The sequence below is a fragment of the Grampus griseus genome (genome assembly GCF_964374135.1).
Source record: "Grampus griseus genome assembly, chromosome: 11".
Classification (NCBI taxonomy): domain Eukaryota; kingdom Metazoa; phylum Chordata; class Mammalia; order Artiodactyla; family Delphinidae; genus Grampus; species Grampus griseus.
This window is the reverse complement of record NC_139005.1, coordinates 26,209,945-26,228,270: the sequence shown is the minus strand read 5'-3', so window position 1 is coordinate 26,228,270 and position 18,326 is coordinate 26,209,945. Positions and strand designations below refer to the sequence as shown.

General features: G+C 39.6%; 1 protein-coding gene across 3 annotated transcripts in view; it reads right to left on the bottom strand.

The window, feature by feature from the left end:
• BICD1 (BICD cargo adaptor 1) overlaps positions 1-18,326 on the bottom strand; it is a 206,745-nt gene that overhangs the window by 20,588 nt on the left and 167,831 nt on the right. The window lies entirely within an intron of this gene.

The following is an 18,326-nucleotide window of genomic DNA, read 5'->3' as shown; positions in this document are numbered from 1 at the left end:
ATGACTGTCCTGCTCTAAATCATTATCTTGCCAAGTAAATGTATATATTTTCATATAAAATTTTAAATCATATAAATGCAAATATTTGAAGTTATATTAGTTTCTTTTAAATAATTATTTTAAGAGTAACAATCTAATCTAGTCCAACTCTCGAGAACATTCACTGACAACTGCGGTCACATTGACAGGCCCAGCTCAAGAAGCAGTCCCCAAAAAGGAGACTTGATTTGTGAACTGGACACACTAAACTGACATAAAAATAATGTATACACCAAAACCACACACACAAAAAAAAAAACATAAGGAAGGAAGGAAGGAAGGAAGGAAGGGAGGGAGGGAGAAAATCTCCAGAGTCCAGTAATGAGCATAGCCAAAACAAACTTGGCTTTTACATATACAGTTCACAAAAACTTTAAATTTGTGATATGGAGAGTATATCAATGACTTTTTTTTTGGCTGAGAGGTGACAATGAAATTAATGGTTATATGACATCTTTATGACTTTACTTTTTTAGTAAACAATAGAAAGCAATAAAGTCAACCATTTTGAGTCGTGCTTTTCTTTTTCCTCTCATACCTTTCAGCCATAATACACTGGGAAACAGCCAAGAAAGTCAAACAAGCATCAACAGATGACTAAAGAGAAGGATGTGTGGAAGAAGCGACACATAGCTGTGCAAGAAGAAAACAAGAGGGTGGCAAGATGCTTCACTGTTGTGTAATGAGTACAGTGCACTGTGAATCTTTCTGGTTGATTAGCTGTATAGGTTCAACGCCTAGGTCACTTTAAGTAGTCTAGGTATAAGTGTAAGGAACTACATTTTCACTACATAATTGAAAACAAAGGAATAGGAAGTAGCAAGCATAGGCTTTCTGTGAGCATCAGAATTACTCATTATTGGCACCATGCTCCCAGCCAGAACTCGGCTGCTTCTTCAGACCCTGCCCAACTCGCTAACAGCCCAGGAGAGCCACTGAAGCCAGGTTTAGCGTGTACAAAGGCCACCCCCAAACTGTTAATATGCCTCAGAAGAGTCTGGTTGGCTGCCATGTTAATGGGTACCAGAGAAGCATTTCTCAATGAAATCAGTGAATATCCAGCGTAATGATATAGGTATACTTTTGGAAATTGAACCTCATCGGTTTGGGGAAGGAAAGCAAAGTATTAGCACACTACAAGAATTCAGCGTGAATTCTGGAACTCTGCTCTTTCCCGACTTGTACAGTCAGTTTATAACACATAGACACTTTAAATTGTCCAAAAAAAAGTTTGCTCTGTTTATTAGATAATGGGAATTTTACTTTTTCTTGACAGAAACTATACTATATGGTGCTGAGATATTTTAATATATTTACTTACAAGTGTATTTAGAAACATGGATTGTACACAATGAACTCCAGTCCCAGTCATGGAGAGAATAATTTGTATTCGTTGAATCAGAGAGACTCAGAGTTGAGAGAGCTCCTTCAGTATTCCTTCACTATAGCTATCCACATGTCCTTATACATGCAGAGGAGAGCCTACAGTTGTTAACCTAAAGATTGGCTTCCCCAGGTTTCTACTGTGGCTTTTTTTTTTTTTTTTTTGCGGTACTTGGGCCTCTCACCGTTGTAGCCTCTCCCGTTGCGGAGCACAGGCTCTGGACGCGCAGGCTCAGTGGCCATGGCTCACGGGCCTAGCCGCTCCGCGGCATGTGGGATCTTCCCGGACCGGGGTACGAACCCGTGTCCCCTGCATCGGCAGGTGGACTCTTAGCCACTGCGCCACCAGGGAAGCCCCTACTGTGGCTTTTTAAATTATGTTTTTCTTAGTATTCCTTGTAGGTAAAAGACGTCCCTTTGAAAGCTGCAGTTTGAATATAACATCCCAAGGAATGCTTATAATCAGGGCATTTTTATAATAGAGGTTGTTATGTAGTTATAGTGAGGACAAACAGTAGAATTCAATAGACTAGTGCCAGCAAGTTGGATTAAATAGTGTGAGGAGTATAGCATAGCTGATGGCCATTTCCCCTGGAATACAATGAGGGAGAGCCCCCAGCTGCCCATCACAACAGAGTACTAAACCTCTTCTTTGCATGGGGAGGCTTTGGGATCTGAAGGCAGGGCCATGCCAACGGCAGACGGTTGTACCACCTTACTCCCTGGCACAAAGGATACCAAAGAAACTAAGGGTTAAGTGCTGTAGGTAAGTAATTGACAGCAGTTTGGTGGAATAAAGGTTGTTCTCTGTTCTCTGGCATGAACAGGTAGAAGGTGGTGGGATAACATGCAATTTTAAAATTCAGTGTTCAGACTAGTTTGTCTTTTGGTGGCAGAGATTGGTCACTTCAGTGAGTCTGAATCAGAAGCTATGATCTAGGTGCCTGACTCTTTCGAGTTTTCTACCTGCCTTTCGATACTTTTTAGTGAGCCAGAAGTATCATTTGGGCAGGGTCAAGGGAGGAAGGTAGTTACTGCCTGCAACGTCCTGTGCCTCCTGTGTGTCTCAGCCCACCTGTGCCTCCCCATCATCCCTCCAGACTCAGCCCCCTTCTGGAGGCCTCTCTCTTCACCACATGGGTGGACTCTAGTGGACACAAGCATGATGTGATCACTTTTACCCTAAATATGTAACAATTCAGAACATCAAATAAGTATATTTTCTTTCACTTAATGGATATATTAGAGAAAGATTGTAGTTTTCTTTCCTTGAGGATCTTAATTTAAAAATTTTAATTTCCATGGGTTTATTAAAATTTTAATAAAACTTAAAAGACTTCAAAGCATAGTTCTACTAAAAGAGTTATATGACATAGTTATATTAAAAGAGTCAACATGGATTGAAAATATAATCTAATTTAATAAGCACATTACTGCTGCAGTGTTGGTTTTCATGTTGATCCCTCAGTAATTAAATAATTCCATCATTTTATCGTAGTTTATTGTGCTGATAGTGCTCAGGTTTTGAATATGAAATCTTTTAAGAAAATGCAAGTTCTGGATAGTATACCTGACAGAGGAGGGAGTAGAAGACAAACCCAAAAATAAAACAAAATAAAGATGCTGATAGAACCGTGATCATTAAATGTTACATTAATCATTGCATTATTTATTGAGTGGCTCCAATCTGTACCATAGAATGGTTTACTTAGTATTGTCTTTATCTTTTCTTTTATCTTGGAAATGGGAAAACACACAGAACCCACCTTGGAAGAGTCTGATGTGTTTTCAGTCTATATATGGTGTCATTAAACTCTGCCATTTAAAATTGGCAGGATGCACTGTAAACATTTTCCAGGCTCTCCCTGCTTTGAATAAATAACATAGACTTTTTACAAGCTTGATGACACCAATTAAAAAAAATCATTAAGTTGTTTTATTATTTTAAGAATATTTAAGAAATATGGTTTCCTAGGATATCTGAACAATAGGAATTAAATTCTTATACTGGCAAGGAGACCTAGTAAACAAATAAAGGAGATGTATAGAGAAAGGTATACAAACATTTAATATGTATCTATAATGTTTAAAAGAATATTGCTACCAGAGACAGACGAAGCAGAATCAATTTGTAATAGCAAACATTTGGTCCGATGTTTCATTTTAAAAGAAAACCTAAACATGTGTCACCTTAAATCTTATTTTAAAATTAGATGTTAATGATTAGATTTCTATGCAGAAATTATATCCAGTTAAAACCATTGGTAAGTGAGAAGGTCTAGAGCTGCACTGTCCAATACAGTAGCTACCAGCCAAATCTGGCTATTGGGCACTTGCAATATGGCTAGTTCAGATTGATATGTGGTGTCAGTGCAAAATACACACTGAATTTCAAAGACTAAGAAGAACAGATGCAAAATCTCATTAATAATTGCTTCTATTGATTGCATGTTGCAATCATAACATTATGGACATATTGTGTTAAATAAAATGTATTATTAAAATTAAGTTTATCTGTTTCTTTTTACTTTTTCTCATATGGCTACTAGATTATTTAAAATTACATATGTGGCTCATATCATCTTTCTATTGAATAGCTCTGGTCTAGATGGTGAAACATTCTTGTAGCTGTCATTTTATTGTTTGACAAGATATATGTCAATTCTGCACATAAAGACATTTCAAGCTTTCTTAAAGGGTTCAAGTATATCTTCTTTCTCCTCCAAATGTCTAGTTAAAAATAAACAAAAAGATGAATATTAATATAAAAAGGGAAAAAAAGCCAGGATATATTAAGTGACAAAAAAATAGCATGCATAATGATGTTTGTTGCTGTGCCAGTGTTACTGTTAATACATATATAAATACATATATGTGACTATATATGCATATGTTTATATATATTTGCTTGTATATGTACAGAGTGTTTCTGAAAGGATATCCAAGTTTGGCTGGGCACAGTTTTGGCAGAGAGAACTACTTTCTTTTTGTATACCCTTTTGTACCTTTTGACTTTTGAACAATCATTATCTATCGAAAAATATACTTAAAAACTATAAGTATACTTATTACTTTCTCTTATTCCTTTTCAGATGCATATATAATCATATATGCTTAAAAAGGAATAAGAGGGCTTCCCTGGTGGTGCACTGGTTAAGAATCAACCTGCCAATTCAGGGGACACGGGTTCGAGCCCTGGTCTGGAAAGGTCCCACATGCCGCGGAGCAACTAAACCCGTGTGCCACAACTACTGAAGCCTGCACGCCTACAGCCCGTGCACCACAACTACTGAGGCTGTGCTTTAGAGCCCACGAGCCACAGCTACTGAAGCCTGCACGCCTAGAGTCTGTGTTACCCAACAAGAGAAGCCACCACAATGAGAAGCCCGTGCACCGCAACGAAGAGTAGCCTCCACTCGCCGCAACTAGAGAAAGCCCACGCACAACAACGAAGACCCAAACAGCCAAAAATAAATAAATAAATAAATAAATAAATTTATTAAAGAAAAGATTAAGAGAAAGTAATATGTAAGGAAAGCCTATATATTTATATGCAACATTTTGGTCTGTATTACATGGGTTCATAAATTTTGCCCTCTAAAGTGAATATTTTCAGGGGAATTCTCCACCAGTCCAAGGGTTAGGACTCCATGCTTCCACTGCAGGGGGCACAGGTTTGATCCCGGTCGGGGAACTAAGGTCCCACGAGCCGCGGGGTGTGGCCAAAGAAAAGTGAATATTTTCTTATAATTGCCTTGATTTTTAGGCATAATATGTTAAAATAACCAAAGAAACTTCAAATGATACATATGCTGCCTATATTAAATAGTAAGAGAAATTACTCATTTGAAAATTTTCCAAACGCAATTTTTATATATAGATTTTATTACATCACCTACTTTAAACTACATCTGAAATGCACTATAATTCTGTATATCAGAAGAACTACATATAGAGATGAATATGAAAGCTGTATATTTTGAGATACTGTAGAAAATTTGGACTAATTACCAATTATCCAATAAACTGAGGGCCTACTATGTGCCAGGTACAGTGTAAGATCCTGGGGATTAAAAGAGGCAAGATTTCTGCCCAAAAGCTTACAGACTCATAGAGAAATCTGATTTTAAGACAAACTGTGACTGTACTGTCTATAGTGAGGAGTAGAGGACAAAGCGGCTAATTCTACCCGATGGAGACAAGGGATCAGAAAACTCTTTATAATTTTTGTGCATTTATGCACACGATAGAAAAACTGGTATATATGAGACATCTAGCTTAAAACCTTTGCAAAAGAAAACAAGGAAGGGAAAAAAATCTTAAAATTCCAAAATATTTTTATATGAAACTAGTTATCTGGATGAAAATCAAAACACTCCTCTAAACTGGAGGATATTTGATATTTATCTAAACAAAGCAAATATGGAGCTATTTGAAAAAAAAATGAGATAAATTCCTGTATTTAGCAGTTTTCAATTAGCTATCTGTCATTATAGAGATGGACAGAATCTAAAGAAGAGATATAACTCTCAGATGACATTCTTCGCACATTCCAACCAAAGATCATTCTATACTAAAAGACTTCCTGTAAAAATGGAATTGCTACTTGAAGAAACACTGAAAGAATTGAAACAAAATTTAAGGGTGTTGCAAATTTCCACTGTAAAATGAATCAGAGCTAACCCAGAAGAAGAGAAAAATACTCTTGCAGCATACATGATTCACTAAAATTTGAACAAAATTTTTTAAACAAATTTTTGATTGCATATTACACTGGGGCAAGACAGAAAAATGTATTTTTAAACATGTGGTTGGTAATTTTGTGAATTAGTATTTTTGAATTAACTTTTGTTTTAGCAGATTCCAAACTAAGGGCAACATGCTGTAGCATGAGAAAATGCTCAAGCCTTCCTCTGCCGGGGAAAACTCTGTAGAAGCTATGTTAAAAGCAAATACAACCCTAAACGATTACAAGTTTCAACAGAATGCTGTTCACTCCTACTATTTCAAGAATTGAATCCTGTGGAAAACGAAAGTATATGGGGAAGTGGAACACACAAAAATGGAGAGGCCTCTATAGGAAAAAACACACTTTAGGCAAAAAACCACTGAGGCTGTTAGTTCAGGAAGTCAGCTCAGTTAGCATTCACCGAGCTCCTTCCACAGACAAACCACGGGAGGATGAAGAAGCACAGGCAGTTAGAGCAGGATGTATGTACACAGGACACGCTGGCTTTTGCGTAGAGCTGAACTTCTTTGATTTCAAACACTTGTAAACATTCATATTCCTCACAGTTTTGATTCCGAGTCTCCACCACCTCTCATTTCACATTTCATTAGACTCTATAGTTGCTTCTTTACGTCAGGTGTTACTGTAAGCAGTTAGGGGCAGGGGCTTCCAGGAGAAAGAGAACCAGGCATGGCTTTCTTGACTTAAGAGAAGCCTTTTTTTTTTTTTTTTTTTTTGCGGTACGCGGGCCTCTCACTGCTGTGGCCTCTCCCGTTGCGGAGCACAGGCTCCGGATGCGCAGGCTCAGCGGCCATGGCTCACGGGCCCAGCCGCTCCGTGGCATGTGGGCTCCTCCCGGACCGGGGCACGAACCCATGTCCCCTGCATCGGCAGGCAGACTCTCAACCACTGCGCCACCAGGGAAGCCCTGCCCTAAGCCATTTTATGATCTAAGCCTGGCCTTGAACAGTTCTCAGTAATCTTAAGGGAACAAAAGAATGCAGAAACATTGCCTGTTATCAGGCAAGAGAAGTAACAATAGCGAACATAATATTTCAGTTGTAAAAACTCCCAGTTTTGCTTCAATGGTAAAGATTAGCCTGAAGTACTTAACCACAAGATCAACTGGAACCTAAGGGACGATGATGTTGACCTTTTCTGACCCTCCTGACTTCAATCAACTAAAGCTTGGACTCAATCAAGCCCCTTCATGAATATGCTTGTTGTTAAAACTTCCCCAATTTTGCTGTTTGGGGAGACACTGCTCTGGGAAAGATCCCTGGTGTTTTCCTTACTTGTGGCAAGTAATAAATCCTTCCTTCTCCCATTCTTTGGCTTGATTGTGTCTTTTGGCTGGACACCCACCAAGAGGTGAACCCAATTTTTCGGGTAACATTACCTACATCTAATCCATTCTCCACCTCGCTGTCAGGGTGATCTTATATACTAAAAATCTGCTCCTCTTCTTAAAACTGTTACCTGTGCCCTTGGAATAAAGTCTGCTCTCACTAACCTGGCCCTCTGTTTTCAAGTCCCTGCCTGCCTTTCCAGCGTCATTTTCCATCACTCCCAAGTCCTGCTGCAGTTTCTAGCACCAAGCTCATGGCCTTTGTGCAAGCTGACTTCCTTTCCTATAAGGCTTTTCTCATTACCCACACCTGCACCCCCACCTGTAACAGGGAAGAGCTATATCGGACTCCATGTTGGATCTGTTTCTTTGACTTTAACCTTTGCTTTTTATTGCTTTTGTAATTATAATCATACATAACGGTCTGCCTCAGGGAACCCTGCGCCTCTGCCCCAATGTTAAATTAAAGTGCCTTAGTTCAGCTCACAGGGAGACAATCCGACCCTGCCCACCTGTGAATGGCTACAGAAAAGAAATTTTGCAAGATAAATGGCCTTTTTACTTTACTTCCTCACCTCCTCCCCCTCTCTGTTCTATAAAAGAAACTGGCATCCAGTCCCCAGTAAGACGGTTTTTTTGGGGACCCTAGTCTGCCATCTTCTTGGTTCGCCAGCTTTCGGAATAAGGTCGTTATTCCTTGCCTCAACACCTCGTCTTCCAATTTATTGGCCCGTTGTGTAGCGAGCAGAGCAAGCAGAGTGAGATTGGACTCAGTAACAAATTTGGCTTAGCCAGCCAGGAGCCTTGTTGCTCGTGGCTAGAAGGCCCTGGTCAGAGAATACTGGGGCAAGGTCCTAGCAGCTGCCGGGACCATTTGTCCTGAGGATCTTTCCTTCAAAACTCCCTGAAACAGCACTGGTTACTCCAGCGTTTGGCAGATGAAGCAAGGAACCGACAAACTTATATGAGTTGACAGGCTCGATTTTGGAGGGTAAGTCGCTCTGGCGTGCACACCGGGAATATATTACACCCCTCAATTTGGGCTTTTCCTTTATGGGACAAGCCAATCTCTTTGGTTGGGGTACCCTGTTGGAGAGAGGAATTGTCACTGGATGGTTTTTGGGAACCAGTTTGTTGGGTTTGGTTTTGGTTTTGTGTGCATCAGTGTTGGAATTTGTGCCTTTTGTGTTGGAATTGGCGTCTTTTGTGTTTTGGTGTTATCAGACATATAAAAATGGGAAATACTCCATCTATCCCAAAGGAGAGCCCTTTGGGGCATATATTAGATAACTGGGTAAAACACAGCCATGAGCCTATGACTAAGAAAGACATATATACTATTGTAATAGGGTGTGGACCCAATATATGTTCGGATCAGAAGAGCTATGGCCCCTGAATGGCTCACTCAATTATTATATGATCTCGCAGTAGAAGTGTTTTGCAAAAGAACAGGGAAAAGAAATGAGATTCCATATGTAGAAGCATTTATGCTATTGCATCAGGAGGAAAAGGAGTCAGAGGACTGCCACCTTATGGTGCAGCGATCTAAAAGGAAACCCAAAGGGGAACCTGTTCTGCAAGGGGAAGAGGGAGAAAATGAGAGTGGGGACATGGTACTCCAAAACCTAAACTCTCCTCTGGCTCATACAACTTCCCCACTGGCCAAGCAGGCTGCACCAGCAGTTGTTCCAACTGCCCCCATGCCACCAACATATTCACTCCTTTCACTGCCTCCTGTTTCCCCTACCCATAGGGATCGAATAAAATTTTCTGTGTTAACACCCGAGGCACAGGGACCTGGTTCAGTATCACAATCTAAGACCCGACAGGGCACCCAATTTGGACTGGTAGCCATTTCCACAGAAGGGCAATTTCCCTTGTGCTGACATCCTGTAAGTGGCCAGGGTACTCCCTTAGACTTGAGGCGTCTGATTCTAATTTCCCCTCAGGAGCCCCGGATAATTTTGACAGTGGCGAGCAAGTTCGTTGACTTTCTAATAGATACGGGTGCCACATATTCCGTGGTAAACACGAAGGTGGCACAGAAAACATCTCAGTCTATCTGGGTCACGGGAGTTTCTGGAGAAGTACAAAACCATTCGTTCTTAAACGTCTAGAATGCCAACTAGGGGACCTCACCCTGAAACATAGCTTCTTATATATGCCAGAGTGTCCAATACCCGTTTTGGGATGAGGTCGCCTTTGTAAATTAAATGCTCAAGTAACTTTTTCGCCAGAACAGCCTGACATCAGGGTCCCACTGGAGCAAGCTTTAAGCCTACAGATGGTGGCCGTGGAAACCCCAGAGAAGGAAACAAAGTCATCCTAGGAGAAACTTGCCTGTATTTTTGAGATGCAAATGTCCTATTTGGTCTTCTCAGGAACCCTCATCTCTGCCATCTTTTTAAAATGCAAATTTTGAAAAGAGGGTAAAGTAATTTAGAAATTGACTTGTCAAAGATAAATAGAAATCCTAAGTGTCTTTTAAGATTTAGCCATCTAGACAAGGGAGCTTGAATGGTTTCCATCTGCCAGAAACCCAACTTTAATCCAAACTCTCTGTAAACTGATGGGTTTTACATGGCTGTACCTGACTCGGGGCTGAAATTTTGAAATGAGAACCATGAGGTCTCTCTGTTTGTGTGTTTGTGTGTGTCTTTGTCTTTGGATAACATTGCTGAGGTTAGCTTGTAAATGAGCTCTATTTAATTGGCTTAAAGAAAAGTAAGCGCTTACAAATCAAACAATTCTAAATACAAGAGAAATTAAGCTAAGTGAATTTCAGGTTCATGTGAACTGAGAAATATTCAGTATTAAATTAATACCTGATATTATTGTTTACGTTTATTGATCTAATTAATGTAAACATGTCTTTAGAGTCATCAACATTAAGTATAATACTTTCACTGGACCTAGGTTTAATAGAAGTTAAATGAAATCTTATATCTGTTGCAAATTTGTCAGCCAGAAAAATAACTTGATATGATGAAACTTTAAAGTAAATAACGAGATAAGAGCTTTTAGGTAAACTCTATAAGAATAATTATGTTCTAAAAATAATCTAAGATAGTCTCTCCAGGTTTTGGTAACTATTACTTGCCTCTTGGTTTTCACTAGAAATTAAGGTTTTTAAGAGTCAGGGGTTCTAATTTATATTTAAAGCTACTGAAAATAATAAAACATTTCAGTATGGTAGAATGTGTGTTTTCAGTTAAGGTATGAGGAATGGAATTACATTTTACTGAGAAAGTTTTATATATGGTCAGGATTAACTAAATTAATTAATTAATTTATTTATAAATTTATTTATTTTTGGCTCTGTTGGGTTTTCATTGCTGTGCGTGGGCTTTCTCTAGTTGCAGTGAGCAGGGGCTACTCTTCGTTGCGGTGTGCGGGCTTCTCATTGCGGTGGCTTCTCTTGTTGCGGAGCACGGGCTCTAGGCGTGTTAACTTCAGTAGTTGTGGCATGCGGGCTCAGTAGTTGTGGCTCGCGGGCTCTAGAGCACAGGCTCAGTAGTTGTGGCGCACGGGCTTAGTTGCTCCGCAGCATGTGGGATCTTCCTGGACCAGGGCTCAAACCCACGTCCCCTGCATTGGCAGGCGGATTCTTAACCACTGCGCCACCAAGGAAGTCCGTATTCCAATCTTTAACCAGGCTACTTTAAGTTTTGTCCTGATGTTTTTACAAAATGAAGATTTTCAAGAAGACTCATAAAAGGAACTTTTTAACAATTAGTTTCTGATAGCCTTTAGATAATATCACTGGACTGGGTAACAAATGACAAACCTAATGGAAAACCTGATTACTTCACCCAGATCAACAGGAATTAATTACATGTGACTGAATGAACTGGTAAATATGATTTATAACTTTATGACTTTGGAAAATATACTGGCTTTATTTGTTTTTCAGAAAAAAACCTTTTCTCTTATGCTATGACCTACAACAAGTTGATAAAGTATGCCTTTGTAAACAAAGATGAAACATTTATCTTTTTATCTCTACCTGGTTGATCCTGCCAGTAGCATATGCTTGTCTCAAAGATTAAGCTCTGCATACATGGCCAGTACAGTGAAACTGCAAGTGGCTCATTAAATCAGTTATGGTTCCTTTGGTCGCTAATTCTTGCAACTGGATTACAACTGGTTATACTAATCATTGTTTTAATGTGTTCTTTGTTTCCAAATTGTTTGTGCCTCCCTGCTGCACCATGTCTTCGTCAGTGTTACCAGCTGCATTTACTTATATCCTACTTTATAAGATTGCTGTCTCTTACAGTACCCAGTGTGTAACCAGGCCTCCAACAAAACCTCTATGCCTAAACATCTTGAGGAAATAGATCACATTTATAACAAAATAATTACAGTGTGATTCTAGGTATGGGTAGAAGCAACAAGGGAAAATGTCTCCTGGATCATAATTAGAGGATCTGGAGAATCTTTAATTATCAATAGGGCCTAATCCAAAAATTACCACCTGGAGTGGCATATCAAGAATTTTCACCTGATCTGGGATGAACTTCCCAGCGCTGTGGGACAAAATTTGATCATGAAATGTCTCCCAAATATTGCTCAAATTTCTGACCAAGAGGGGAGGATCTGAGAAATGGCATCAGTGATTGCAGCCCTCCAATGTGAGCCAGTGAGCCCTGAGGAAAGGGAAGGAGAAGAATACCTGCCATCTAGCAGCCATCAGACTACAGCCACTCCCCACAGTGAGCCCTGAGGAAACTCAGAATGTGAAAATATAGGATACAGGCCCCAGATAGCTGAGGCACATATCAAAGGAATGATTTCAGTGAGCCCAGCCTCTTGCATCTTCCCATACATAGAAAAGCCCTAAATTCCTTAAAGACAAATCTCAACATTCGAAACAACTGGCACCTATGGTGGACATTCCCAGAAAGATCCATGTGACGAGACGCAGCAAGAAACAGTTAGAATGGTCATCGCCCCTTTTCCACAAGATTATGGAATAGACATTGACAGTGGGGAACTGTAACAGGGAAGAGCTAAATCGGACTCCATGTTAGATCTGTTTCTTTGACTTTAAACTTTGCTTTTCATTGCTTTTGTTATTATAATCATGCATAATGGCCTGCCTCAGGGAACCCTGCCCCTCTGCCTGAACATCAAGTAAAGTGCCTTTGTTCAGCTCACAGGAAGACAATCTGACCCTGCCCACCTGTGAATGGCTGCAGGAAAGAAGAAATTAACACATCCTCTCCTATTTTGCAAGATACATGGTCTTTTTACTTTACTTCCTCACCTCCTCCCCCTCTCTGTTCCATAAAAGAAACTGGCATCCAGACCCCGATAAGATTGTTTTTTGGGGATCCTAGTCTGCCATCTTCTCGGTCTGTCGGCTTTTCGAATAAAGTCATTATTCCTTGCCTCAACACCTCGTCTCTTGATTTACTGGTCTGCCGTGCGGCAAGCAGAGCGAACTTGGACTCGGCAACATACCTTCTGCCTATTAAGGTCTACAGTTACCTACCATGACCAGTGCTTGCATTTCTTCTGCGAGGATTTCCTCACCACTCCAACTCTTCTATTTACCAGGAACATTTATTAATATCATTACTTATTTGCTTATCTACTTCCCCTTAAAGGGGAGAACAGAGGTGATGTTTTACTTGAATATCATCACATTATACCAAAAGCCAAAAAAAGTACCTGACACATAGTAGATGCACAATATATTTTGTTAAATTTTGACGAATGAGGAAATGAGTTAATGAAAGAAATGTGGTTTTGGTACATATTTAAGAACATAGGCTTTGCAATACAACAAACACAAATACATGTTTACTGTTTGAATATACGGAAACGTAAAGACAATTTTCACTAATGAACGTGTTTGTATCTATTACTAAAGGGGTGACTACATACTAAGGTTAATACATTTATGAGCTGCTTTAAAAATCATTAAGATCTAAAATATAGAAAATTTTCAGATTTCAAAACAATACCATTCTTTCACATTAGTTCAGTAATGGTTTCAGAGAAAGGGAAGGAGCGAGGAAAAGAGAGAGCTAGGGAGGGACAGGAAGCAGAACATTCAAGAGAAAAAGCTCCTACAAGGAAAGCACAGGTTCACGAGGAGCAAACTGCTTAGGCTATTACTTCAAGAAGGGAGTTCAAACTTGCTTTTTCAAGTTTCAGATTTCTTTGTATCCTGTTTCGATATTGTGATTTATAAGAAATGTATATTTGGTCTTCGTCCAGGATTCCTGACCCTTAGCTCCCCAAACCCTTGGAATTTCTTAAGTGCTGAGAATGACAAAAGTGCCTCTTGTTGTGTTAATGAAATGACTTTAGGACCCCACCTAAGGGTGGAGGCTGGTTGCCAGGAGAACCAACCACAGAATTAGAGTTGGAACTTTCAACACCTGACTTTCCGGGGAGAGGCTGAAGGTTGAATCAATCACCCAGCGGCCAAGAATTTAATCAAACTCATGCATCTTTAATGAAGCCTCCATAAAAATCCGAAAGGACAGGGTTCACAGAGCTTCTGGGTTGGTGAACACGCGGAGACTGGGGGAAGAGTGTCGCTCTAGGAGAGGAGGCAAAAAAAGCTGTGCGCCTATCCCCATTCCTTGCCCTCCACATCTCTTCTGTCTGGCTCTTCCTGAGTTACATCCTTTTATACTAAACTGGTGATCAAGGAAGTAGGAAATTAATTGAATCTGAAGAGCGGGTCATGGGAACCTCTGATTTATAGCCAGTAGTTCAGAAGTAAGGTAACAACCTGGACTTTGGACTGGCGCCTGGAGTCCAAGGAGGGGTCGTGGGAAGCCCAATCTATTGCAGTGGGTCAGAAACACAGGTAATGACCCGGGCTTGCAACTGGTGTATGAAGTGGGGGGTGGGGCAGTCTTGTAGGACTCAGTCCTCAACCCGTGGAATCTGATGCCATCTCCGGGTAGATAGTGTCAGAATTGAGTTGAATCATAGGGCACCCAGCTGGTGTCAAAGAATTGCTCGGTGTGGGGAAGCACTCCCCCGCCCTCCATGTTGCAATTGGGTCCCTAATTCACTTGTACAAATGATGCATTTAGGTCTTTACTACAGACATAACATCTGGCCTATGAACTGCATAGATTCCTTTCACATATTCTGGTAGACTGATTTAAATTGTTGATTAAATTGTAAGTTTTTATTAATTATATAGGCCTAGGTAGTGAAGGCACTGAGATACAACGTTGCCTACAAAATAACCACTGATATTATGAAAATATACTATCTGCTGCCTGATTGCAAACTTGCTGATATCAGAAGGGCCCCTTTTGATTCAAGTTCATCAAAGCTCTAGTAGGCACATGGGGGAGGATGCTGGAGTTTGTATGCTAGATAAGGATAAAGTCAAGAACAAGAAAGTCAACAAGCCATGGCTGGAAACTCTGGGATTTCAGGGGCTGAGGTAGCAGAGAGAGAGCCATAGCCAGAATTTTCCTCCACAAGGTTTTAGTAATATTGGAAATCAATCAGTACAATGTACTAACAAATTAGCACAAAACATTCTACTAATTTTGAAAATCAATGCCCTATCCTAGAACTGATTTCCCAGAAATTAAGAAATTCTGCCTTGAAGATGTGGTTTCTGCTTACCATCTCATAGAAGCGAAATCTATTTGAAAATATTCCTTATATATGCTAAGTAATATTTTGTGTTCTGTTTATGTAACTGTTTTAAAAGTTAAATGAGATTTATACCTCTTCCAATTCCTCAACCAAAGGATCCAAAACAAACTAATATCATTTTATTGATTTAATTACTTCAATGATCCACAACAGAAAACAACCTATATATCTGCTTGTAAGGCCAGCAGGTCCGGGGAAGGGCTCAGGGAGTCAGACGGAAGCCCCCCCAGGGTGGTTGATGCAGCCGAACCCACGAGTGGCATCAGCCCGGGACTTTCCACCTGCCCAGGAAACAGACCCGGGACTTTCCACTCGGCCCCTGTCTTCCCGCTCCCCGAGGGGCGGAACCAACGGCTCTGAGGCTGATGCAACCGACACCTGACATTGCCACAACACCCGAAAGATTACCAAAAAAGGGGGCTGCTTCACACAACAAGCGCCTCCCCTGCGTCCACCCCTATAAATTTTGTTCGCGCCCGCACCCGGGCGCGACTTCTCTGGCGCCTTTCTCTCTGACCAGTGAACCTCGCCCGGGAGCGTTCCCAAATAAAGCTTGTTTAAGCTCCCCTCCGTTTTTGGTGCCGTTCCTTACACTTCTGATTAGAATAATTAAAATCACCTAAAAAGATATATTAAAATATTTTTGGGGCTTCCCTGGTGGCGCAGTGGTTGAGAGTCTGCCTGCCGATGCAGGGGATGCGGGTTCGTGTCCCGGTCCGGGAAGATCCCACATGTCGCTGAGCGGCTGGGCCTGTGAGCCATGGCCACTGAGCCTGCGCGTCCGCAACAGGAGAGACCACAACAGTGAGAGGCCCGCGTATGGAAAAAAAAAAGTGATGAATATATATTGTTACCAGCAAGTAAATTTATAATAATAACATATTAAACTCATAAAACCTATTATTTCCCATGGGTTTAAGATATTTCTTGCATAGGACATAGGACTGAATATATATGGCATATTTTCCCTTCCTCAGCTTAATGAAAACATTTTATATAGTAAAAGCATCAAATAATGTTTAATATGTTTTATACAATATAGTTCAGCCTAGGAAAAATAATGTATATTGTCAATAGTGCAAATATTTTTAGAAGCTACAATTTGGTGTAGCTGGCTAGTCAGTTTCTATAGTAATTCATTTAACCAGAACCTTTTAGAAAATGTTGCTGGGTTGATTTAAGAATTTATTAACGATTAATCTGATTGGTTCCATGATATCCAGTTAAAAATTCTTCAGGCTATAATAACAGCTTTACTTCCTTCCTGCTTTTATTATTTTAACTTCAAATAAATGGTTAAAAATATAAGGTTTATCAATATGCTAAGTTGTCATTAAAATGATTTTCTGGCCTAATGACGATTCTGAATTCCACATTATTTCTCTCTCTAATCTTGTATATAGCAATCATTCCTAAGGCCTATGGCATTTTCTCATTATTCAACACTAAAGAATTTAAGACCACATAATAGTATTCTCATTCATGTATGCTAACTAGCCTTAGAGTTGCAAGATGTGTACAGTGTCTATAAAGTTGTAGAAAGAGTCAATGTGTGAAAATGTTGGACTTTTAGTACATGATATGCCCTTTTTGACAGCACATCAAAATGGAGCAAAAAACATAAAGATGTTCATACTTTAACTCAGTGATCTCACTCTTGAGAAGAAAATGAAATAGATGAGAAGTTGAATGCATGCTATTCCTAATAGAATCTTATAACAAATAATGGAAAACCATCTCAGAGGCTAACAAGAGAGGAAGTAGTGATTAATGCAATAACAATATCTGAAATAGAATCTACGTTACAACCTTTAAAAATAAAAATAAGACTAGGCAGTAACATAGAAAAGTTTATGATATCTGTTAGTGGTTTCCACAATGTAATGACAATGATGTAAAATAGATATTAATGTAAACAAGCATCAAATAGTCATACATAAAATGAAAATAGTTATTAATATTATTAATTTTAATCTTATTGATATGTCACTTTTAAAATTAAAATACAATAGGGTTACTTACTAATCACAGAATTTATTTTCTAACTTCTAGAAGAGAGTGCTACTAAGTCCAGTTGGAACACAAAAAGACCTGTGGGTTTTATTTAAGTTAGGTGTCCTGATGAAACAGGACCACTTTGGTGACTCACAGATACTTCCAAAGGGGTCTAAAAGAAGAGGATAAGAGTTATGAAAGGAGGAACATCCAGGAGAGTTGTTGCCTTTTGTTTTAGGTGTACATTTTGGCTGTTAAGGCTCTTCTAACTCCTTATCACTACCTATGTCCTCAAACATTCTTAGAATGTTTAACTTCTGCTATAAATTTCCACACCATATCTTTTAATCCCAATCAGTAGGCTGACTTATGAATCAGATAAGGAAAGTACAGTATTAGAGATCCAAAGGCTGAGGTTTCCAAAAAGGAATTAAGGTAAAATTGAAGTAAATTAAAAAAAAAAAAAAATTCTGTGGCAAACTCGAAGGTTACAGTAGGGGCCGGAAGATAACAGAAACAAGTGCAGCAGGCTGGATATAAGTAATTGGGAGCGAGAGGCCCTGTGGTAAACTGCAGTTTGCCCTGTTTAAAAGCAGCAGGCACTACATAGATCCAACAGGTTGCTGACATGCATGAATGCAGACTTAGGGCTGCCAGATATTCAGAATCCTTCAAGGGAGCCCAGAAATACAGCTGTTCAGGTGAAATCTCCTGTGTTTCTAACTGTTGGCAACTAACTAGAATTAGTTTTAATTTGTCATTCCCTGCAATCGCCTAATAACAGCTGCCTTTGGGCTTATTTTGTTTCACAGAATTCCTGTGTACCACCTCTGACCTATAGTTAGCATGCAGGCAGGGATTTCCTAAAAGGATGATCTTTATCTGCCAGAAGTCACATTTTCAATTGAGGCCTTTCGTAGAAAAAATAAAAAATATTAAAAAAAGAAAAATGCTAAACAGTGAAGCTAAAGTAAGTTGTGAGCATGCTGGTAAACACAAATCAATAAGGGCTTACAAACTCTAAGAACATTATGCTAAGACCTTAAATGTTCCTGAGGAGCAAAACCTTAGAGGATTTTACTTTTATATTCTCTATAACTGAGGAGACATTCTGAGTCACTACAAAAGGAGATCAGCCCAAAAGGCTTTTTATAAAGATGGCTCCCTTTACTGAAATTACATTAAAAA